The sequence below is a fragment of the Carya illinoinensis genome, chromosome 10, assembly GCF_018687715.1.
Source record: "Carya illinoinensis cultivar Pawnee chromosome 10, C.illinoinensisPawnee_v1, whole genome shotgun sequence".
In the NCBI taxonomy this organism is placed as follows: domain Eukaryota; kingdom Viridiplantae; phylum Streptophyta; class Magnoliopsida; order Fagales; family Juglandaceae; genus Carya; species Carya illinoinensis.
In genome coordinates, this window is record NC_056761.1 from 13,886,006 (window position 1) to 13,912,430 (window position 26,425).

The 26,425-nt window shown below is 31.9% G+C and overlaps 1 long non-coding RNA gene across 2 annotated transcripts; it reads right to left on the minus strand.

Annotated features, from left to right (window-relative positions):
- Positions 1-488: 488 nt before the first annotated feature.
- Positions 489-3,251, minus strand: LOC122279834. Of its 2 annotated transcripts, none has more exons than XR_006229678.1 (4): positions 3,022-3,251; positions 2,757-2,877; positions 1,050-1,150; positions 489-802 (listed from the first exon to the last, which is right to left on the minus strand). It is a non-coding gene; the product is annotated as an uncharacterized LOC122279834 (long non-coding RNA). The 2 variants fall into 2 exon arrangements; XR_006229677.1 differs by having other exon boundaries at positions 2,999-3,251.
- Between the last annotated feature and the right edge of the window lie 23,174 nt (positions 3,252-26,425).

Below are 26,425 nucleotides of genomic sequence, written 5' to 3' on the forward strand. Positions count from 1 at the left end.
CAAGATATAAAGTAAGAGAAATAGATGGATAGAGATCCTCCAATTACACATCGACATGCACAATTTTTTCAATATACTTCAAGATTTTGATGACAACCAAGTTTTCAATATTTTCTAAAAAATCAGTTGCTATTTTCTAATTTACAAGAAAGAGAGTTTTCATGGTTTCATTGGATTATATAAAATGAACAGACACAAAGCAAGCAGCAAACTTGAAGACACCTATTTTTCTGATCAATATCAGTATTAAATGATGCAGTAAAATCAGATATGCAATAAAATGAGAGACACAGAAAGACAACCATGCTACTTTGTTCTGGTCAATATCAGTCTTAAACTAAAATCATAGGCATTTTCTACTCATTTTCTTGCTAAAATCAGAGATGCAGGTTCAACTGTCTGTCTACTCATTTTCTTCCTAAAATCAAAGGGCATTTTTACTGCTTCCTATATCATAACCAAAGCACACCATCCAGTATACACGAACAAAAGCAACCATGTAACAATACATTTGTATAAATCAAGAAGTAGAAGAAGAGTACCAACTTAATGATAGCAGCGCACAAGCACCACCCCCAAAAGTAAATAATTCTTAATTACATCATATACAACCCAAAACCATGCATCCTGGGAACCAAAAACATCTGACAACAATTTAACCATCTACATCTTGTGGTGGTAAGGATCAGCAACCAAGGCTCTACTTCTACTCATCAACCAGTTCCCATACTGCATTCACTTATAGCGATGGTTGTGTCCCAGGCAAGTTGTCCGAGTGGGTTCCATCCACCCCAAGTTGCATCTGTGAACATAATATAGCAGTTACACTTTAAAACGAACCCACATGTAAACAAATCAATCACTTTAGAGAGATGATAAACTTAAACAAGATTAATTACACTTTCTTGAGTCTCAAGCACCGCAAAGCCAACAATTCTCTAAATAACAAAAATAAACCTGGGATTTTTAGAAGTACGATAAGACCAACAATTCTCTAAATAACTGTAACTTGGCCACTCATGCATTCAAAGTCAAAATGAGAAACTTACTCAAAGAAAAGATCAATGACTTGTCAAGATGGTTTCGGTGCTGACCAATTCATTCTCTGCAGCATCATTGGCAATTTTCAATAGATGTGCAATGAACTCCACTAGTTGGAAAGAAAAAGAAAAGAAATATCAGGAAATTAAAAATGGAGGAAAATAAAAATGGATATCCAAAAGACAACAATAAACTCTGTTTCTAGCACTTCTAAGTTTTAAGCCTAAGTTATACATACCTGAAAACACAACTTTAATTTTCTTCTATTATTGTTCTTTTAACTTTTTATTATTTAATTTTGGGCATGAGCTATCTGAAAGTAATCTTGGGAAACAAGCTTAACGTAAGCAGAACTTTGATTGCACCATCCATTGCTCTGTGGTCTGTAGCTGGTAATGTAGGATTCAGGCATTGATATACTGACACATTGGATTGCGAACATCAGTATTTTACCGTTTTATCAATTTGGCATATATAAGTATGAAAATCCTTGCTCAACAAGAGAACTTGGTTCAGATCAGGGATGCTATAAAAAGATAGTCCAAATATCAGGAATAGATGTGTGAAAGAGGAATCAAGATGTAGCATTCACAGGCACATTAACAGCAACAAATACCCCTAAATAAGCTTCAGTATTCAGTATTTGAATGGTTTAATAGTAGATGCATGCAATAGTTTGGATGTAAACCTTGTTTTTTGTAATTTCTCCTAAGACAACAATCTACATTTCTTCATTGAAACATTGTGAATGAAACATTTTGTGTGGAAGCCTGGAATGTGATTATTTTCAATAATATTTGCATGCTATATAGGACATTGCTATGCTTCTTTGATTTGCAGTTCCTTTGGAAATCGACAGTTCCTTGCAGTTCATTCAAGATTTCATTTGGGGTGTATACTCTTCTCTGCACATTGGGGAACTTTCTTTTTCATTGACCTTATTGAGTTTCTACATGTTACTCAAAAAACAAATTAATGGGAAACTTTGTTTCAGTGAAATGAATTGCATAGCAGGCATTCGAGGCTTTAGCTTCAATACAAATGTAGAAACATAAATGGCACAATCATATATTTACAAAGACTACCGGAATATAAAAAGGCTTATAGCTACAATCTAGATGCCAAATCATCTATGTGCATGATTATTACAACAAAAGGGTTTTGTGACTCCTTTTGAAAGACTTGCCTACAAATCAGTCATTGCACAAGCAACAGGGCAAATATGCCACAATTTAGCTTGCATTGTAACCCAGAATTACATCACAAATCTCAGCTCCTATAACAAGGTTTCTTCACGGGGTGCCCCAAGCTTGACCCCATACTTCATACTGGGTTGATGGTCTTGCTCTTATCATCAACCCAAGAATTATAGAACTTGATAATATTTTTGTGTTTCAAAGATTTTAGTGTGAATGATTGTTTCAATCTCTTCCTTAGCTCTCTCAATCAGATTCGTTGCCGTTACATCTTTTTCTTATCCGAAAAATAAGAAAAGGAAAACAAGGATCACACTCTGCTACTTTATTCCAGGGATTATATGCATGAAATCAAATAGCTATAATGTGTTATAAAAAAAAAAAATAATGATAAGTTATAATGTGTTATCAAAATTAAAAAAAATATTGAAACTTAAAGCTCCCATTATCCAATGGAGACGGGCACTTCCATGAAGCTTTCGGTAAATATATTCATTATTTAGGTTTTATTGATGGTACCGTATTGGCGTGGTTGAGCGGCGGCAGAGGCAACAATGGCAGACTGGGAGTGGATGGAGGGGTTAGATCAACCACCCTGTTCGACTCGTTTCCTCGTTTCGCAGCGTCTGCAACTGTACACCTGTAAGAAGAGTTTCCCAAATGAATAACACTTTTCGAATCATTAGGGTGAAGGAAAAAATGGTGAAAAGTTATATTCTTTTTCAGATGAACAATAAAACTAAAAATGTGGAAGGGAATACATTTTCTGGAAGACGATTCTTACGATTAGTGGTATGCTGGGTGCTCAACAAGGAGTAATTTGTAGTCTCCAGGAAGATATGATAATGAGAATCGAAAATAGAGAAAGTAAAAGAGGAGTTGGCGAGCAGAGATGAAAATGGTGGGGGAGATTCGTGGAGGTGGTCGCGGAGAAGCAGAGGCCACAGATGAGAGAGATGAAAATGCAGAGCGGGGTCTTCTTTGGTATGAATCTCGTTTCCCTCTTTTCTCTATTTTTTTTCTTTATTATTTTTTTATAAACAGTAGCCTGCCATGTCAGCAGTGGTGCACAATTTTACCTTGTTAGAGCATCCTCATCCCATTCCTCACCCCATCCCTATAATTTAACTCAAAATCACATTTCCTCAAATTTTTTCCTAAATTTTATTCATCTTTCAAAAACCTCTTACATCCCATTCTCCATCCCTATCTCTATTCTATTAAATAATATTTTTCTATTCTTTTTTTATTACTTTTTTCTTTCACTTCTATTTACAAATTTAACTACTCAATATTTTTTCTTATTTTTTGAACTATTACTCTAGTGAATATTTTAAACAAAAATTTAAATTATGTTTTTGTGAATATGATAATAGTTTTAAAATTAATTTTTTTTATATTTTAGTAATTAATTAAATTATTTTTAAAATTATTATTTAAAACTATAATAAATATGAGTATGAGAGAAAGTGTAGATGATTGGAAAATTATTTATTTTATATATTAGAATAAAATATTGATAAAAATGATTTAGGGAATGAATAGTGAGTCCCCAAATATGGAGACTTACTGTTTATTTCCTAAACCTTTTTCCTAAAATAGGGATCCGGATGTGAGGACATTTTGATCAAAACTCTAAAATAAACTCCAAATTATGAGAAATATGGTGCTTTGGAGAACCGGATGGGGATGCTCTTACAATACACACAAATAGAAGTCCACAAATATTAGAGCAATGAAGGCAAACAAGCCCATTCTTCTATTCTCAGATAACAATGACAGGAGTTCTTCTCCTTTTACTGTTGATCGGATTGTAACATATCTATCATTGTGTGTAGACGTGCTCCCAACATTTCAGCAGCAAGGGGTTGAAGTCAAGAATCTCAGTAATCCTGGTTTTGGCAACTTCGACAAGTCTCCTTAGTAAATTTTGCACTCTCTTCGTGAGGGATGTGGCATTGCCCCATTTTAGAGTTGTGTATATAGTAGTGACAGATCCAGAAATGATCTCTCTTTGGGGTTGCAACCTCCATTCCAATAATAAGTTTTTAATTATGATGGATATTGGTTTGTATAACAATACGAAAAGGATACTTCAAGCATTCAAGTTGTTTCAAGTTTTGACCCAAATCATGGTTAATAACAGATCATGAACAATGAAGTATGATTGTCTCTCTTCAACATAGAAATTACTATTTCCATCCAAAATTAAGATTTTAAAAAAAGAAAAAGAAAACAGTTGAATACACTAAGATATAATATATATATATATATACATATATATATATATATATATAGAAACAGATACATTGTTCCTTTTAGGGAAAAAAATACATCTTTTGACCTTTTAGAAACTTGTTGAGGTCAAACTTTTGAGCTTAAGTAATCTAAATAACTCAACCAAAAAGCCCTTAAACTGATTGACAAAATTATAACTTTTTACAAATCTTTCGGACGAATCTTTCCAGATTTTAGCAGCAATATTCATATATAGCAGTAATACCACGTCGTTACACGATGATCCAAGCATGCATGTACAGAGGATAGTCATCTATTGGTTTGCTTAGTGTTACATTATGTAAGCAAACTTGTTTTTAGTACAAATTCCCATTGACATTGACTGCCTCCCTGGATGAAATACCAGCACAACTCCTGAATTTATCCATGACTAATAAAAAAGGTTTGAAGGACCATCACAAAGATTAAGAACCAGTAAAGAAAGAGAAGAGAGGCGATAGATAATTTTACAAGAAATTTGACATCTTGATCAATTGTGGAAAGTATTACTCTAAGATCATGATAAAACATGAGAACCCAATGAAGCTTATCTCAAGAACTGAAAGAGAAGATAAGAACAGGGCACAAAGTAAGAGGAAAAAAAAGCAGAGAAGAAATATAGAATTTCATTTCTATTATCCTTTCTTTTCTTTTCTTTTCTTTTCTTTTTTTCCTAATGAGAGCAGTGGGGCTTGTCATACATGACTTAATTAAATAGGGCGATGGTGGTTGCAAGATTTTGAGTTTCCTACATGTGGAAGTTTAAGGACTTTATTCCTAGAAGTTCAAGAACTTTTTTATAGGCTAGAAGTTCAAAAGCTTGAACGCTTTCAAATTGTCCACTTATGTTAATCTTGGATTTGGGCTGGGCGTTGCTAGATGTTGGGCTCTAGTGGATTTATTTGGGTCTGCCGCTTATGTTCAAAACAGGAACTCTTCTCAAAAAATTAGAACACCTTCAAAGTTATCATTTAAGATGTCGGGTTCTAAAGTTGTCACTTCAGAAAAATGCATTCAAGTCAAGTCTAACTTATAGTTGGAATATATTAATTATAGACTTGAACTTATATAGTTGTTATCTTCGGCCAAGAAAGATTGATTTTTTTATTCAGTTTTTCTTTTATCTCCTAAGCATATGTATGTGAGAGCATGATAACAAAGGGTGTTGTATATATCATATCTTGTAGAATTATTTAGATTTCCGAATACATTATAAGAGAAATTTAGAAGGACAAGAGTGATTTAAAAAATTGTATTCAGGACAAGAAAATGTGGCAGTAGATATATACTATTGAAATGCCCCCCTATTTTTGGAATTGGTCCATTTGGCAAATTAATTTGTTTGTAAAGAAATTGACATTTTGGAATAAAGTTATGCCCAACAAAGATTGTTACTCAAATATTTTCTACAATCTAAATGAGATATATATATATATATAGTAAGTGGCCCACATTGTATTTGATGTTGAAATTAATATTACTTATGAATATTAACATTCAGTGCCGTGAGCTACATATTGTCTATTCTGAAATAATGCTACGTATATAAATCTCAAAACTTTGAAAATTTTATCTGAAAATGCAAAAGCCTAATCATTGCATAAAAAATTAACTAAACAAGAATCAAAACGTGAATTAAAATAACCTCAATTACTTGCAACGATTTAAATACTCAAGATAGTATAATACTATCAACATAGGATCTATTAATCTTAGGAGTGGTAATATGTTACATGGCCCGTTAATCCAACACAAACAAGACATGATAATAACGGGTTAGGATTTAGTCTTAACGGATTCGAGCCAAAATAGGTTGACCCGTTATCAACCCGTTACGTAATCGTGTCTTAACGGGTCAACCCGTTATGACACGTTAAGAAAGTTAAAATTACAATTATACCCTTATACTTAAAAGTAAAATTGTTAGAATTTCAATTTTGATATTTTTATTATTTAGATTGTAATTTAGACTTGTAGTTGGCTTTATAATTTTTATAAATATTGTGATTTTAAAATTTATATAAAATTATGTTAAATTTAATCAAATCAAACTTTTTAATTTCAGACCTATTCAAGTCATTTACATAAACAGTTTGAAACGGATCGTATTGTATCGTGTTAATCTATTTCATAATATTTACTAATGAGTCAAAACAGGTTGACACGACACAACCCGTTATATTAATGGGTCTTATTAGGGTTTGAGATTTTGATACGATAAGGTTAACGGATCGGGTTAAGGTTGAGCTATATAGTATAATATAAATATTTTGACACGATACAAATATGACCCGTTAACACGATTTGATACCCCTAATTAATCTACCTCTTTTTGAATGATTGAAACTGTTTCAATAAAAAAAGTTTTAAAAATCTCAATCCGTGTGTCGTCTACGGTTGTACGTTATGAATTAAGCAGTAGGGCATATGTCACAGCTAAGAGCTATAATGACAAATTATATATGAACAATTTATTTTACAATTATATTTTAAATGAGGGAAATTTTGATAAATTAATTTATACAATTAACATCGTTTTATAAAAATATCCTCAATTCAAAACATTTATAATTGTATATATAAAATATTATAAAAAAGATTAAACATATATTATTACTAAAAAGTAATTATATATAATACATTAACTTTGTCATATCCATTTTATTATCACATTCATTGATACTTATTCCAATAATACTTCGACTTTAGACCCTTGGGTACTGCTAAAAGACATGCCCAATATTACTATAAGAAAATGGAGCTTTTGTGACCAATGTATTACAATTAAAAGACTATTTGTAACTAATTTTAATTGAAAATAATCATTTCGCTAGAATTAACTGGTCACAAATAAATAGTTTTCTTATAATAAATTAAACAATATAATACTACAAAAAAAAGGAGTAAATTGGGCTACTTTTATTTCTGGCGACACTAAAATCATCGAAAATAGTCATATTTTTATTTCAGGCAAAATTTTGTGGCTATTTGAGAGGGTAGCCGGAATTAAAGACTTTTTTCCGCGAATTTTAGTCGCAGGATATAGTCATGTCGTCTTAATAACTTATTACAGTGACATAAATTCGCCACAATTTATTTCGCCGCTTAAATTGACTTATTACCGCGACTTATAGTCGTTGTAATAAGCCAATTTAAATCCCATCCTCCTCTCTCGATTTCTCCACTTTCTCCCTTTGTATCTCTCTCTTTTTCTCTAGGATTTAACATTCTCACAAATTTTTGACCGTTGCCACCGCCGCCGTCTTCTCTTCAACGTGGTCAGTTTCTCATGCTCTCTCTCTCTCTCTCTCTCTCTCTCTCTCTCTCTCTCTCTCTCTCTCTCTCTCTCTCTCTCTCTCTCTCTCTCTCTCTCTCTCTCTCTCTCTCTCTCGGATTAAAGAGCTACATTTTTCTGTCACTATCTATCATGGAGTCCACCATATCTCTCCATTTTCTCTTTGATTTTCTTTCCGTTGGCTATCAAAAACTCTGATAGCAACATTTCCTTCGCACGAAAGCAAGCCAATCCAGATTTGTGACATATTTGTTTTATTGTGATTGTAATCAAGAGATTTTCGATTTTAGGGTTTGTAATGAAGGGATTTTAGGGGTAAACCTATAGATATACAATAATATTGATTTGTATTCTCTCAAGTGAATTTTAAGAGAGTTGTTTCCTGATGTTTGGTTACTAATGTTAGGGGTCATTTTCATATCAGTTGTATTTTTCCATCAAACAAATTCAAGGCCAACCTAAAGTTATTGAAATGAGTTTTTTATGGAAGGTTGCTGTCATTTTCATACAGCATATATTAGATGTTTGTTTGGAAGAATCACTTGTAAAAATGTTTAATATAGATCTGTTTCTAAAACTCTCGGGTAATCATCTTCGAGCTGATTTTTTGTGAAGGATCAAACTTCTGGAGTTGATGTACTTCTTGGTGATGCTAATGGAATATTCCTTTCCATTAAGGTTCATTTTTGTAGCACCTATTCCTTTGAAGTAGTTCTAAGGCTGTCTAGGAACCATTGGGGATAACCCTTGGAACTTGCCATGTTAGACCAGTCTATGCCATGTTATCATTTGCTGGGAGGAAATGGTTTATCCATGTGATATTTTCTGTCACTGTTCTCATAGTGTCACCTGTTAAGTTACATTTTAGGTGACTGCAGAATGTGGTGTTGCATGCTACTTCATATCAATAGTCATCACATTTTCTATTTATGCTGGAGGTTTTATTATTATTTTTTATTAGTATACAAACTTTATTGATAGAATAGGCATTGCCCAAGTAAATGGGACATATACAAGAGCAACACGTGCATTTGGGTTCACAACACATTTGTATTCTGTGTGCAAGTACTAGAATTCTTTTTGTGGAGTACCCCTGCCACTCTCTGTCATATGAATTTAAACAGGCTTGCCAGAGAGAGACTACTTGACCTATAATCGGTCGATCAAGTTAAGTACTTGAACGACGATTGAATTATGTTGCAGTATCATTTATTTTAACTAACAAATTATTATTTTGAATAAAATATTAAATTTTGTTACTGAAAAATAATATCTATTATTACAAATTAATTTGTATCAATAGTGAGTTATTTATAAAAATACATATGTTGAATGAAAAATATTGTATTCGTAATAAGGCATAGACTTATATATGACTTTTTATCACAAGTCTCAATATACTGTAATCAGATATTTTCTCTTAATTTATTATTATTTACAAATTATTTATTAATATTTTTGCTGTTATTTATAGAACATCTTAAATACTTTTGGAATCTACATTAATGAAACTAAGGCCTGTTTGGATAGTTTGTTAGTCTCATTTCAACATCTAAATATTATTCAATTATAATTACTTTTCAATTTTCTCTGATATTTTTTATCTAATCATTACTAATTATTATAACTTTTTGAAACTACTTTATAAAATACAAAAAAAAATTACTTTTTTTAAAATTTCAAAAAGAATAATATTAAAATAATTATATTATAACAATATTTAAAATTTATAATATTTTTATTTTACTTTTTTTCTTTCATTTTTTAAAATCTAATAAAAATATGAACTCAAATTATTTCATCATTTCTTATAAATCATCTTATATTTATTATCAAATTTTATCTCATAGTATGATCCAAACAACTTCTTTATTTTTCTGGAATTCAACGCAAGACGTCAAAGTGGCAACGGGCAACGACAGAACAGATCACTTTTTAGAATAAATAATTAAATGAAATCTTTTTAGAACACCGTTAAAATCATGAGTACAAATATAAGAAAAATTTATAAATTATAAATTATAAATTTTTTTTCAATAATTTAAAAAAATAATATTATATACAGTCATTTTTCTATATTCTTTATGCACTCAATTGATGTGATTAACTACACTAATTTTTTTAATACTCAACCAACCACCTCAGTAGATTGCATAAAAGAATACGCAAAAATAACTATATATAAAATTTTTGTTTTAAAAATTATACTTATAGGCTTATCATATAATGTAATTAGAAAAATGCTAGATTTTGAAAACGAGCTATATAAAATTATAAAAAAGAGATATTTATATACGAAGGATAAACTAAATTTTAAGTTTTTTAAATAATATATAACAGTAAATTATATTAAACGGTTTTTTAATATAAATAATATGATATTAAATTATAATTTTCATCGAAGTAAACATGATAGAGAACAATTATTGAAAACCAAAAGCTATAATAATAAAAAAAATCATTGAAAACCAAAAGCTATAAAAATTATTAAAAAAATTATTTAAATAAAAAATACTTCGTGGGTTGTGATTATAATAGGATATAATAAAAAAATATGATATTTCAATAAATAATAAAACAAATAAAATAATATATAAAAAAATTTATTTATGAAACCGAAAAAATATAGTACCTTATTTAATGATTATGTCTTTTAATCTTTTTCTTAATAGAATGTGGAAAAAGAAATGAAATGAAAGTAAAAGTAATCATATAGAACGAGATGAGAATCCATGGGTGCAATCTGTTGCGCAATGGGTTGTATCTAAATTAATCTTCGGAAGCATACCATTGATACTTCTTCCTTCATGTTTATTAGATTTTCACAGGAAAAAAGATCTAATTGTATATTAACTGATAATTGTGCCTCCTTATGGGTGCGATATGTTTATTTTCTGCTGGCCGGGTTTCTATCAATAGAAGTAGACTTTGTTTTTTTTTTTAAACAAAAAAGAAAAAAGAAAGAAAGAAATCAGATTAAAACAAAAATCAAATAGATAAGTACTGTTTGGTGAAGATATATATATATATATATATAAAAAAAAAACCAATAGTTTTAAATTAGGCTCGTTTGAATTATGAGATGAGATGAGATGATTTTAGATGAAAGTTAAAAATTGAATAAAATATTATTAGAATATTATTATTATTTTGAGATTTGAAAAAGTTAAATTGGGATGTGAAAAAGTTGAATTGTTTATTATATTTTATGTGAAAATTTAAATAAATTATAGTGATAAGATGATATAAGATGAAACAAATTCTGAATCTAAACAAGCTCTAAATTGACGATTTCTATGTGCAAACCAGCCTCCAGCATTTATTCTCTCCATCCTTGGACATTGGGAGACATGTTTTGTCATTGGGTAGTGTAGAATTTCCAACGACTGACTGTTGACATGTGCCCCATCATGTAACTCTCCATCTGTTGAACCCAAGGTTCTAAGTTTCATGTGATTATAAATCTACACATAGATTTTGATGATAATAAATGAATTCAAAGAATAAAGGAGTTTCAAGCTCAAGTTGTCCACACAATGGAGTCAAGCACATCAAAGAACCAAGCATGAGCAAGAAGAAAACAAGTTCACATTAAAGTCATAGAGTAATGTTGTAAATCTCTTAAAATTCGAAATTAGGATTAATGCTCAAAATTAATATTTTATCATAAAGTATTAAAATACATTTTCCACATGTGCATGAATATTTTTGAAAATTAAATTTGAAAATTTTGAAAGATGATTGATTGTCATCTTTTACATGTGCATGCCTTGATTAAAGGGTTGAACTTTGAAAATATTAAAGATGATTGATTGTCATCTTTCACATGTGCATGTTTTATTTGAATATTTTCAAAAGTCATTTATGCTTTTTTAAACTTATACAAAAGGTAGATGATTTTGTTTGAAAAATTTGAAAAGTAAAGTGTGATCTTTTTGTCATATACAAAAAGTAAAAGATTAGGTTTGAATTTTTTGAAAAGGAAAGTGTGCTCATTTTGTCATATGCAAAAAGTAAAAGATTAGGTTTGAATTTTTTGAAAAGGAAAGTGTGCTCCTTTTGTCATATGCTAAAAGTAAAATATTAGGTTTGATTTTTTTGAAAAAGTGAATGATGTTGTCTTTGACAATTGAAAAAGAACCTTTTATTTGAATTTTTTGAAAAAGTGAATGATGTTGTTTTTGACATATGAATCTTTTTTAATTTGAATATGAAGTCTCATATGCCTATAAATAGATCATTTGAGAGTTTCACATTCACAACAATCAAGAGCATACAACATTCATTCAAAACTTTCATTCTCTCTTCTCTAAGCATTGAGCCTTAATCCTTGTTCATTTTGAAAGATATAGTTTGCGTTGTATTGTTCTTATTTCACTCATTGAGGAGTGTTTTCTGATAACCTACCCACTATCAGCTTTTGTATCAGAAAAAGGGTGTGTATAACCCTTGTGCGTGTAGAAAGTATTCTACACGGGAAATAGTTGAATCACCACGTGTAAGGTGATTGCAAGTGTAGAGGGTGTTCTACACGGATCCTTTGTAGCGGTGTTGTTCAAAGGTGTAATAGGTTTCTATCTCTACCTGAAGGAGGTTGAATAGTGAATTTGGGAATCCTCAAGGGGTAGCTTGAGGAGAGAACGTAGGCAGTGGGGCCGAACCTCGTTAACATACTGAGTTTGCTTCTCTCTTACCCTTACTCTTTATATTTATTGTTATTTCATATTTTGTTTATATTTTATATTATATATTTGATTTATAATTGTTATTTTTTTAATACAACTCAATTCACTCCTCTTCTTGTGTTAGTCATCTGGGCAACAATTTGGTATCAGAGCTAAGAGCTCTATTATAAGATTAACTATCTTTTGAGTTAAGATCTTATGGCTAACATTGCAGCTTCATTTGGTGAAAGTCAATCTAGCAGTCGGCCTCCACTCTTTTGTGGAGATAATTACTTATTCTAGAAAGTTAGAATGAGAATATTTCTTCAAGCTCAAGGTAGATAAATCTGGAAATGTATTGTAAATGGACCTTATATTCCAACAAAAGTGGTTGATGGAGTAAAGGTCAAAAAGGAAGAAGAAGAATTTGATCGTGAAGACGATAGACTTTATACTTTAAATTTAACTGCTATGAATTTATTATATAATGCTCTTAATGGAAATGAATTTAATAGAATAATGAATTGCGCTACGGCAAAGGAAATTTGGGATAACTTGGAAGTAACTTATGAAGGAACTTCGCAAGTCAAGGAATCAAAAATTTATATTCTTACTCATGAATATGAAATGTTTAAGATGAATGATGATGAATCTATTTCTAGTATGCACACTCGTTTTACTAACATCATAAACAGCTTGACAGCTCTTGGCAAAGTTTATTCCAAGGTGGAGATAGTAAGAAATTAAAATTCCAAGGTGGAGATAGTATGAAATGTTTAAGATGAATGATGATGAATCTATTTCTAGTATGCACACTCGTTTTACTAACATCATAAATAGCTTGACAGCTCTTGGCAAAGTTTATTCCAAGGTGGAGATAGTAAGAAAAATTCTCAACTCTTTACCAAAACGTTGGGAATCAAAAGTTACAGCGATTCTTGAAGCTAGAGACCTCAAGAAGCTCGAAGTCAATGAACTCATCGGGTCACTTATCACCCATGAGTACACATTGAAAAGAGGAAAAGAAGAAGGAAAGCCAAAGAAGAGCTTAGCACTTAAAGCTGTTCCTCATGAAAGTGAAAGTGATAAAGATGAGGAAAATGACGATAAAGATGAAGAAGTTGCGATGATAACAAGAAGAATTCAGAGGTTCTTGAAGAAAAATAGAACTCCTCCAAGGAAATCCTTCAAAAAGTTTTCCAAGAAAGATTCAGGTAAAAATGACACTTTAATTTGTTATAAATGCAATAAACCTGGTTATATCAAGCCAGATTGTCCTCTACTAAAGAAAGATCGAAACAAGGGCAAGAAAGCAATGAAAACTACATGGGATGATGATTCAAGTAACTCAGATAGTGAAGCAAGCAATGAAGAATCAGCAAATCTTTGTCTTATGGCTAAAGATGACATTGAGATAACAAATCTTGATAATATTGAAAATCCTTCATATGAAAAATTGCAAAATGTTTTAGAAGAGGTTTATGAGAAATTTGAAAAATTGGGTATCAAGTATACTGCTTTGAAAAAGAAAAATTCTTCTTTAACAAACGAAATTGAAATTTTAAGAAAAGAAAGTATCATTTTGAAAGATGAAAATCTTGAATTGAATAAGAAGAAAACCGATTTAGAAAATATTATTAAAAACTTTACGAATGGAAAAAGAAATTTTGAAAAACTTCTTGGGAGTCAAAGATGTGTTTTTGATAAGGCAGGTTTGGGATATATGCCAAAACAAAAATACAAACCTTATAAAAATTTCTTTGATAATCATTCTACATCAAAGACTAATATTCAAAATTCTTTTCATAAAAATAATTTTGTCAAAAAAGGATATTATTATAATCATTCAAGTTTTTCATATATGTCACATGCTATTTGTAATTTTTGTAATAGAAATGGTCATAATTATCATACTTGTCCTATTCGAAGAAATCATACAATGACTATTAGGGCCATATGGGTACCTAAAAATCTTGTTTCTTCTAATACTAATAAATAAAGGACCTAAAGAACTTGGGTACCAAGAAAAATCATTTTAATTGTTTTTATAGGTATGCATGAAGTCATCCACAAGCAAAAATAAATGGTTTTTAGATAGTGGATGTTCAAGACACATGACGGGAGACAAGACTAAGTTCTTTGATCTTAGATCTAAAGAAGAAGGACACGTGACATTTGGAGATAACTCGAAAGGGAAGATCGTGGGAATAGGTAAAATTGGTAATGAATCTTCTCTCATAATTGAAGATGTTCTACTTGTTGAAGGTCTAAAGCATAATCTTTTGAGTATAAGTCAATTATGTGATAAAGGATTTACAGTTACTTTCAAAATGAATAAATGCATTATTTTGAATGATCATGATTGTAATATTTGTTTTATTGCTTTTAGAAGTAACAATGTTTATACAATCGATTTTGAAGAAATTACCTCACAAGATGCTATTTGCTTTTCAGCTCAAAATGAAACTAGTTGGCTATGGCATAGAAGATTAGGTCATGCCAATATGGAACTTATTTCCAAACTTTCAAAAAATGATCTTGTAAGAGGTTTACCAAAAACAAATATTCTTAAAGACAAAATTTGTTATGCATGTCAATTTGGTAAACAAACAAAAACTTCTTTTAAAACTAAGAAACATATTTCCACTACTAGACCATTGCAACTGATACACATGGATCTTTTTGGACCAAATAGAGTTGCAAGTTTAGGAGGAAAATATTATGCATTTGTTATTATTGATGATTTCTTTAGATATACTTGGGTCATCTTTCTTGCTCATAAAGATGAGGCACATAATGCCTTTACCAAATTATGCAAGAGAATTCAAAATGAAAAGGGTTATACTATTTCAAGTATCCGAAATGATAGGGGAAAAGAGTTTATTAATAAAAATATTGAAACATTTTGTGATGAAAACGATTTTTTGCATAATTTTTCTGCTCCTCGAACTTCTCAACAAAATGGGATAGTAGAGAGGAAAAATAGATCTCTTCAAGAGATGGCAAGAACAATGCTCAATGAGAACAACTTGCCTAGTTATTTTTGGGCCGAAGCGGTAAGTACTGCATGTTATGTTATAAATAGAGTTATGCTAAGGTCTAAATTAGATAAAACCCCCTATGAGTTTTGGAATGAGAAAAAGCCCAACATTGATTACTTTCATGTATTTGGATGCAAATGTTTTATTTTGAATGACAGGGATAATTTAGGCAAGTTTGATGCAAAATCTGATGAAGGTATCTTTCTCGGGTATTCTACTAATAGTAAAGCTTATAGAGTATTCAATAAAAAGACTTTGACTGTACAAGAATCTATGCATGTAGTATTTGATGAATCTAATTCTCCATTCTCCAAGAAATTTATTGATGAAGAAACAAGAGGTATAAATTACACAGAAAGTCTCAATCTCAACAAAGAGAAAACAATAGAGGAAGTTCAACATGGAGCCATCAGGAAAGATCATCAAAATTTAATACAAGATGCAACCAAACAGTGGAAATTTGTGAAAGATCATCCAGTGGAACAAATTTTGGGAGAACCTTCACAAGGTGTAAGTACTTGATCATCTCTTAGAAATATTTGCAATCATACTGCTTTTTTATCTCAAATTGAACCCAAAAATATTGATGACGCACTTCTTGATGAATCTTGGATTTTAGCTATGCAAGAAGAGTTGAATCAATTTGAAAGAAATGATATTTGGACACTTGTTCCTAGACCCAAAAATCATACTATTATTGGAACAAAATGGGTTTTTCGAAACAAGAAAGATGAGTCCGGAGTCATTACTAGAAATAAGGCTCGACTTGTAGCCCAAGGTTTTAATCAAGAAGAAGGAATCGATTATGATGAGACATATGCACCAGTCGCAAGATTAGAAGCTATTCGAATGCTACTTGCATATGCTTGTTATAAAAATTTCAAACTTTTTCAAATTGATGTTAAAAGTGCTTTCTTAAATGGTTTTATAAATGAAGAGGTATATGTTGAGCAATCTCCAGGTTTTGAAAATCATATTTTCCCAAATCATGTTTTCAAACTCACAAAAGCACTATATGGACTTAAACAAGCTCCTAGAGCTTGGTACGAGAGACTCAGTGGTTTCTTGATTAAAAAAGATTTTTCAAGAAGAAAAATCGACACAACTCTTTTCATTAAATATGAAAATGATGATATTCTTTTGATTCAGATTTATGTTGATGATATAATATTCGGTGCTACTAATGAAAATATGTGTCAAGTTTTTGCTAAGACTATGCAGGAAGAATTTGAGATGAGCATGATGGGAGAACTTACATTCTTTCTCGGATTGCAAATTAAGCAAGCAAAAAGTGGGATATTCATCAATCAATCAAAATATATTAAGGAATTACTGAAGAAATTTGGGATGAAAAATGCTAAGGAAATTGGAACACCAATGAGCCCATCAACTAAACTTGATAAAGATGAATCCGGTAAGTCAGTTGACTCAAAGATATATCGAGGTATGATTGGTAGCTTATTATATTTAACAGCCAGTAGACCAGATATTATGTTTAGTGTGTGCTTATGTGCACGCTTTCAATCATCTCCAAAAGAATCACATTTAATTGCAGTTAAGCGCATTCTTAGATATCTTAGTGGTACAATTAACCTAGGGTTATGGTACCCTAAGCATACATCTTTCGATCTAATCAGTTACACAGATGCAGATTATGCTGGCTGTAAAATAGATCGAAAAAGCACTAGTGGAGCATGTCATTTCTTAGGTCATGCACTAGTTTCCTGGTTTAGTAAAAAATAAAATTCTGTTGCACTATCTACTGCTGAGGTAGAATATGTTGCTGCAGGTAGTTGTTGTACTCAAGTTCTCTACATGAAGCAACAACTTGAAGATTTTAAACTCATGTATAATCACATTCCAATCAAATGTGATAATACAAGTGCTATAAATCTTTCAAAGAACCCAATACAATATTCTAGAACTAAGCATATTGAAATAAGGTATCATTTTCTTCGAGATCATGTGCAAAAAGGCGATATAATATTAGAGTTCACAAACACACACGATCAGTTAGCAGATATTTTCACAAAACCTTTACCAGAAGATAGATTATGTATGATCAGAAGAGAAATAGGTATGATGCATGCTATGAATATATCTTAAAAGATAGACCAGAGTCAATAAAAATAGAGATAGATTTTTTAAATACTTTTACATAAACTTGAGATTCTTAGCCTCATGTTTGAGACGCTCATTCTCTTCATACAATATCATGTCATTCTTATCCATGGGAACCGGCAAGCGGAATGAAGAATCTAATAAAGATTTCAACTGTTTATTCTTCTGCCGAATGATTCCTTCCCTTGTATGAGACTCTTGAACAATTCGTTGAAGTACAACAATTTGTTCTTTGAGCTTTTCAACTTCATGATTTTTGGCTTGTAGCCGCTGAGAAAAAGTAACAATAGAGGAAGAGTAGCGAGTCGCAAGACTCACCAAGTCATAAATAGCATTAAAATCTAACTTATTAGTCAGATTATTATTTTCTTGCTGCAACATGGCACTAATGGTAGCTGCAGAAAGAACATGAGGTTGAGATGCAGAATGCCTCATGGATGGATTTAGAGAAATGTTAGAAGAATGAGCCATTGAGAAAAGAATAGAAGGCTTAAAACGAGAATGTTGAAGGAATACAAATGAGTTATAGAGATGAGAAGAAAACTTGATGCGGATTGGATGAACTTCAGGACTGATTTTATAGAGATAGCATAAAGAATAAGACAAGCTATCATCCAAGTCAAAGAACAATGTATTTTTTTCTAATCGGTGAAAATGACATTTTTTAGAAACTCGGAGCCTTCAATCTCGTTTGTCAACAACATCAGGCATTTTTTTTCAAATCTCCAGCCGCACTTGTCGGGTCATGGACGGATGAAATTTATTTATTTATTTATTTATTTTAATTATCTACAGTGTCTACTAATACACCGTTTTCTTCAGGTCCATTTACTTGCTGCCGATCCTTTTTAATGATGCCAAAAGGGTGAGAAGTTTTAGACTAGAACATTAACGTTGTTTAAATTGCTAAACTTGTTATATATGAAGTTTTAGACTAGAACATTAACGTTGTTTAAATTGCTAAACTTGTTATATATGAAGTTTTAGACTAGAACATTAACGTTGTTTAATTTGCTAAACTTGTTATATATGCTTGGAATTATATTTATACTTTTGCTTGAAAAACTAACGCATATTTTCAAGGAGAGCTTAAGTATTAATACAGGTTTCAAGTTCTATCAAGTATTTGTCATCATCAAAAAGGGAGAGATTGTTGAACCCAAGGTTTCAAGTTTCATGTGATTATAAATCTACACATGGATTTTGATGATAACAAATGAATTCAAAGAATAAAGGAGTTTCAATCTCAAGTTGTCCACACAATGGAGTCAAGCACATCAAAGAACCAAGCATGAGCAAGAAGGAAACAAGTTCACATTAAAATCATAGAGTAATGTTGTAAATCTCTTAAAATTCGAAATTAGGATTAATACTCAAAATTAATATTTTATCACAAAATATTAAAATACATTTTCCACATGTGCATGAATATTTTTGAAAATTAAATTTGAAAATTTTGAAAGATGATTGATTGTCATCTTTTACATGTGCATGCCTTGATTAAAGGGTTGAACTTTGAAAATATTAAAGATGATTTATTGTCATCCTTCACATGTGCATGTTTTATTTGAATATTTTCAAAAGTCATTTATGCTTTTCTAGACTTATACAAAAGGTAGATGATTTTGTTTGAAAAATTTGAAAAGTAAAGTGTGATCCTTTTGTCATATACAAAAAGTAAAAGATTAGGTTTGAATTTTTTGAAAAGGAAAGTGTGCTCATTTTGTCATATGCAAAAAGTAAAAGATTAGGTTTGAATTTTTTGAAAAGGAAAGTGTGCTCCTTTTGTCATATGCCAAAAGTAAAATATTAGGTTTGATTTTTTTGAAAAAGTGAATGATGTTGTCTTTGACAATTGAAAAAGACGAACCTTTTATTTGAATTTTTTGAAAAAGTGAATGATGTTGTTTTTGACATATGAATTTTTTTTAATTTGAATATGAAGTCTCATATGCCTATAAATAGATCATTTGAGAGTTTCACATTCACAACAATCAAGAGCATACAACATTCATTCAAAACTTTCATTTTCTCTTCTCTAAGCATTGAGCCTTAATCCTTGTTCATTTTGAGAGATATAGTTTGCGCTGTATTGTTCTTATTTCACTCATTGAGGAGTGTTTTCTGATAACCTACCCACTATCAGCTTTTGTATCAGAAAAAGGGTGTGTATAACCCTTGTGCGTGTAGAAAGTATTCTACACGGGGAATAGTTGAATCACCACGTGTAAGGTGATTGCAAGTGTAGAGGGTGTTCTACACGGATCCTTTGTAGCGGTGTTGTTCAAAGGTGTAATAGGTTTCTATCTCCACCTGAATGAGGTTGAATAGTGAATTTGGGAATCCTCAAGGGGTAGCTTGAGGCGAGGACGTAAGCAATGGGGCCAAACCTCGTTAACATACTGAGTTTGCTTCTCTCTTACCCTTACTCTTTATATTTATTGTTATTTCATATTTTGTTTATATTTTATATTATATATTTGATTTATAATTGTTATTTTTTTAATACAACTCAATTCACCCCCCCTCTTGTGTTAGTCATCTGGGCAACACCATCCACAGATCTATCGGGATGAAGCAGAACCACAACAAAAGTCTCGGCGCATAACGCACACAGGGAGCTTGCTCCGCACGTAGCCTACAAGCGCCACCATGCCGTGATGTGTCCATCAGCTACACGCGCCGCACCAGTAGATTCCATACCTCAAGATCTTTTAATTAGGTTTAATAACTAGGTTAAATCTCATTTATTATTTATTGAACGAACTAGAATCCTTTTAGAATTTAAAGATTGACCATTATAAATTTATTTTAATTAAAATCATCACTAATTGAAATCCCCAACTCAGTCTCAATCACTGCTAATTCTACATTGAATGGACTACTAGATCATATTTTTAAATTCAAATTCTCTTCTTGAATGATTGCTATCGAGTCCAACTCTAACTCTAACTCGTTGGCACCTTCTCCCAAATCTCTTTATAAACATCTCCCTTCCATGTGTTATTTGGAAAAAATCACAAATCTCTGCAAGTGCAGCAGCCGAACCAAAGAGACACAATCTAACACCGTGCGTATTCCACGTTCACTACACCAATAGCTGATTGTCTCATTCCTCTCATACATCACTCACATTTTCTCTCTCATTCTCTCTCACATTTATTTTCTCTCAAGCTCTCGGTTAATCTATTTATCTCTCTAGCTAGTGCTAAGCCCATAAATGAAAATCAATCACACCCCAAAAATATCAAATTAGCACTACAAGATAATTAACGTGATCATAAATTATGATTATAATACGTTTAACTAGTTATATATATTATTGTTAAAGCCAGTTCTTTGAAAGCTATTGTTTATGTACCACGCATGTCATGATATTTGCAAGCAAATCATTCATTATGTTTCATTCCACATATTATAGTTATGTATTTATTATGCATCTCACATTGCATATGACACATAAGCTTTCATAAGATCAAGTGTAAGATAAATTTAGAACAGTTAATCAGATGGCCATTTAGATGCATGATACCAATACGATTTATGGGTGGATGTGCAAGCCCCGGAATTAAGCATGATCCACCATAGTATGTTAGAATACTATTAGCGGCTGCAGGATGTGGAACTGGTGCACAATCTTGCACACATGGTTAAGTGTGTAGGGTATAATAAGTAAAATAAGTCAGATAAGCCAAGATAATTTATGCATGTCATAGCATACCTATCAACAGTCATGATTTTAAGTTCTTAGGATTAAATATTTTTTTGAAAAATCTTATATATGTTAAGTATGTTTATATTATGACAAGTTTCTTACTAAGTCATCCACTCATTTTAGTTGTTTTATATTTTTAAACCACCCAAGGTCAGAATATTTATGAAGGTAGAGCTGTAGGACGAGACTTAATCTAGGGAGGTGAAACAATGACCTAGATCATATATAAAGATTTTAAGTTATGATTTTTATAATACAGATTTTAAAAAATTTTAATAAATACTTCCGCGTACTCTTATTTATGATTTTAGTATTTTAATACAAAATATTTTTATTTATTATAAGGAATCTTTGTACTTATCACTTCCTTTAGAAAATATATATATATATTTTTAAGTCGAGTTGAGTAGTAACACTTTGCCTTTCCTGAAATGTTTTAAAAGTAATCTTATTCTTAAACTTGGGGAGTGTGATGTTAAAACCACACTATATTTAATATTGAAATTCATATTACTCAGGGTGATCTAGATATTTTCTAATTTTTCGAATCTTTTAAAAATTAAAACATCTAAGTCATGAAATTATAAAAAAATCCTGCTCCCGTTATGAAGGCTTGTGTCTTGTCCTTAATTTAGATGATGATAAGGTTATGTTGATGACATGCATGCCAGTGGGAGTTATGTGACAGCCTGCGGAATTAATATACAATACATTAACTTTGTCATACATGTCCAATTTCTCAAATTCATCTGACTACTTGCTTCAATGCCCTTGACTTTTAGACCTCTTATCAATGCAGAGGACATGCCCTTTAATCAAAAGTGCTGGTTGATTTTTTTATTGGAATATCTACATTTTCTAGTCCTAGCTTAAGTGGTGCACGGCAACCTTAAAGTCGAGCTAGCTCGGTCTTGTCAGTTGAAAACTGCATGTTGGTGACCCTGCTACTGGGCAAAGAACCTATTGGTCGTACTCTGCCGGCTTCAGTTTATCAACTCCCTCTAGTGTACACACTAAAAAATTCAGTTCTGCTATATACTGTCGCCAGCTATAGTTTGTGCAATTGGCGTCAGACTATTGACATGTAGCTACAAATAATTTAAAAAATTAAAATAAAAAAAAACGAAAAATACATTTCAGATTCCATCCCCGCTTCTCATTTTCCTTCCTAGACTTTTTTTATTAATATGTAAAGCTTCTCTCTCTTTACCTTTCATTGTTCGTCGAGAGAGTTTTTGAGCTTTCTATATAATACAACAAAAGCAAATTGGGGCAAGACTTTTAAGTGGGTCTGAGCTCGAGAGTGATTGAGTTTGTGTGGATGAGTTTTTCATTTTCATGGATTGCTTTTCAATAATCTGTGCTTCTCATCTTCGGCCAGCTACAGTATTTGGAGGTTTAAGTGAAAAAAAAAAAAAAGAACTACCTAGCTTTGTCGACAAGATTGATTCACAGGCATTGACATAAGAATAATTCGGTTGTTTAAGTAAAAAGTTGTCTCTGTGCAGTGTTACAACTTGAAAATTTGAAGGGACTTTGATTTGATAAATTTGAAAGGATACGAGACTATCAGCCTATCACCGCACATTACAATTCATTAAAAACAAAAAAGTTGAAATGACATGGTACGACGGCTGGATGCCGTTTGCATCAGGCGCTTGCCTTTAGCATTTTACAAAAAAAAATAGTGTTTTTCCATCGCTCAAAACAATTGGTTTAACATGAGAATTTCAATTGGTGTAGCTTTGCCGCAGCTTGAGCTGTATCGACTATCGAGTTTAGCTGAGTTGGTTTATTATTAGGTTTTATTTCATATATCCATAAATAATATTTTTAAACGAATTTTAATTTATTCATGAATTTTTAGTTGATTTATTCTTTTTTAGAAGAAATAAATGCCGTTATTGAAATTATATAATATATTTTATAATTTGTATCATTAACGAGCTACTTTATTTAATTAATTGGCTAGGTCAACTATACATATATAAATGAAAAATTCTAATATCAAGCTTGTATATAGAACACATATAATAAATTTTAAAATTTAAATTTTATAAATTAAATATTACTATTGAAATAATATATACGGATAATATGGTTTATCGACTTGAAAATAGAATAATTCTATATAAAATCTGATTCTTTTAATAATTAAACCATTTATAACTTTTTATAAAGTCCTAGAACAAACTACGGAATTAGTCCCGTCTTTCTACGTAAATTGCTATATATATAATATTATTTTTTTCTTTTGATTTTTAAATATTCATGAATACGAAGTTTTATCGATTTAAAACTATGTTTATTTTTTGAAAGAAAACCTCCTTTGTATTGCTTATGAATCACTCATATACAAGTATTCCTGTGTAACAACATTTTGAACTTCCGGTGGACAACACTCCATCCAGATTTGTTCCTCATTGAAAGTAAAAGAAACTTTAGCAAGTAGGTGTGAAACTTGATTACATTCCCTAAAAACATGTTGAACTTTCCACCTTTGTCTGTTCTTAAGCACTCCCTTCATGTCTTCTACCATTTGTCCATACCATTCCCAGCTTTCTTTCTCACTGTTTACAGCATTCACAACAACTAAAGCATCCCCTTCAAATATCACATTCTCAAAATTAAGCTCTGCACATAGCTTCATAGTTCTCCATAAAGCCCGGAGCTCAGCTACAACTGGACTGCAACAGCCTGCATTCGAGTAGCAGAGAGACACCATCACCTCCCCCCTTCCATCCCTCACCACAACCCCTATTCCCACTCTTTCATCTTTTTTATTTATACCAGCATCCCAATTGACTTTTATGCAATCACCAATCGGAGCTTTCCATTTACAACCCTGTCTTCCCCTTTCATTACTTCCCATACCCCCCTTTTTTATAGTTTGTGATGTCTGAAAATTCTCAAGTGAAATGGTAGCCTGCTCTACTATAGTTCCAGGATCTGTAAACTTATTTTCAAAAATAAAAGCATTTCTCCTGAACCATACTCCCCTCATAACAACTGCTATTAGTTCCAGTTCCTCCTTTGCTACCAAAGCTGATAGCCTTTCCCATAATTCATAAAACTGGACTTCATTACTTGACCATTTCTGTAGAGGACTCTTCTTATCAGCCCAAACATCCATTGATCCCCTGCAGCTCCATATGGCAGGAGTGATCAATTCATCCTCAGTTTCACAGATAGGACAGCAGGCATCTTTCACCACTTTTCTTTTTTTCAGATTAGTCCTGGTTGGTAAACAGTCATTTAAGGCTTTCCAAAGGAATACTTTAACAACCCCTGGTACATTCAATCCCCATAACTTTTTCCAGTTAAAAGAGTGCCCCTCTGAACTTTCCCCTTTCTCTCTTCTTTTCCTACTCACCTCCAAATGATATGCACTCTTAACACTAAACAAGCCATCCTTTGTATAACCCCAAATCTGTTTATCAGGCAAACCAGATTTACTAATTGGTAAATTGCATACAACCATAGCTTCATTTTCATTTAGCACCTCCTTTACAAGCTCTTCCTTCCATGCCCCTCTGCTGTTATCAATTAATTCATTTACTCTTGCTTCACTGTTTAAAACTGCAACAGGAGATTGTATGCTGTGTGATGTCAAAGTTGGAATCCACCTATCACCCCACACTTTGATTTTCTGACCCGTACCCACCCTCCACACCAAACCATGTTTCAGTAAACCCAAAGAACTCCATAGACTCTTCCAAATCAAAGATGGTCTGTGACCCAAATTTGCTTGAAGGAAATCTGAATGTCTAAAGTATTTATCTTTTAATACTCTTGCTGCCAAAGAATGAGGTTCAGTGAAAATTCTCCAACACTGCTTGGCAAGTAAAGCAGAATTAAAACTTTCTAACTCTCGAAATCCCAACCCCCCTTCAGCTTTTGATACCCCCATCTTCGACCAACTCTTCTACTGAATCTTCCTTTCATTTTCCTTGAATCCCCACCAGAATTTTCCCATAACAGCAGCTATTTCCTTGCAAAGTTTCCTTGGGAGTCTGAAAACATTCATGTGATAATTAGGCACAGCTTGAATAACAGCTTTTAGAAGAACTTCTTTACCAGCAGGAGACAAAAACTTATGCTTCCAATTGTTAACCCTCTGCCAGACCCTATCCTTTATGCTTCTAAAAGAATCATACTTAGATCTGCCAACCATAATTGGCAAACCTAAATACTTCTCACAGCTTGTAACCAATCTAGCACCCAACTCCTTTAGTACACCCTCCTTTACATTTTTCTTTGCATTAGGACTGAAAAGAATGATTGTTTTCTGCTTATTTAAGCTCTGTCCCGAGGCTTGTTCATACATCTCCAATATGCTCATTATCTTCCTCCATTCACTCCAGCTAGCTTTGCCAAAAATAATACAATCATCTGCAAATAGCAGATGAGTTACTTTTGTACCTCCTCTAGCTACTGCTACCCCCTTTAACTCTCTTGTCTCTTCTGCTGATTGAATCATGGCACTCAAACCTTCTGCACACAACAGAAATAGATAGGGGGAAAGTGGATCCCCCTGTCTCAAGCCTCTTGTTGGTTTGAACTTTTCGATCACCTGGACTCCCATTTGTTAAAACTGCATATGAGACAGTAGACACACACTCCATGATTAAAGCCACCCACCTCTCACAAAACCCCAACTTCTCCATGATTTTTTCCAAGAAAACCCATTCTACTTTGTCATAAGCCTTCGAGATATCCAATTTGAGAGCCATACTCCCCACCCTATCCTTCTGCCTTGTTTGCATTGAATGTAACACTTCATAAGCAGTGATAATGTTGTTAGTGATAAGTCTTTGAGGGACAAAAGCACTCTGATTTCTTGAGATAACATCACCTAGAACCTTTTTTAACTTGTTAGCTAATGTCTTTGCAATGATTTTATACATAACATTGCAAAGACTGATTGGGCGAAAGTCATTAACAGATTCTGGTTTTTTTGCTTTAGGGATCAAAGCAATGAAGGTATGGTTCATACCCTTATCCATCCCTCCTCCATTCAGAAATTTAAGAGCAGCCTCACACACATCTTTCCCCACAATATCCCAGTAAGACTG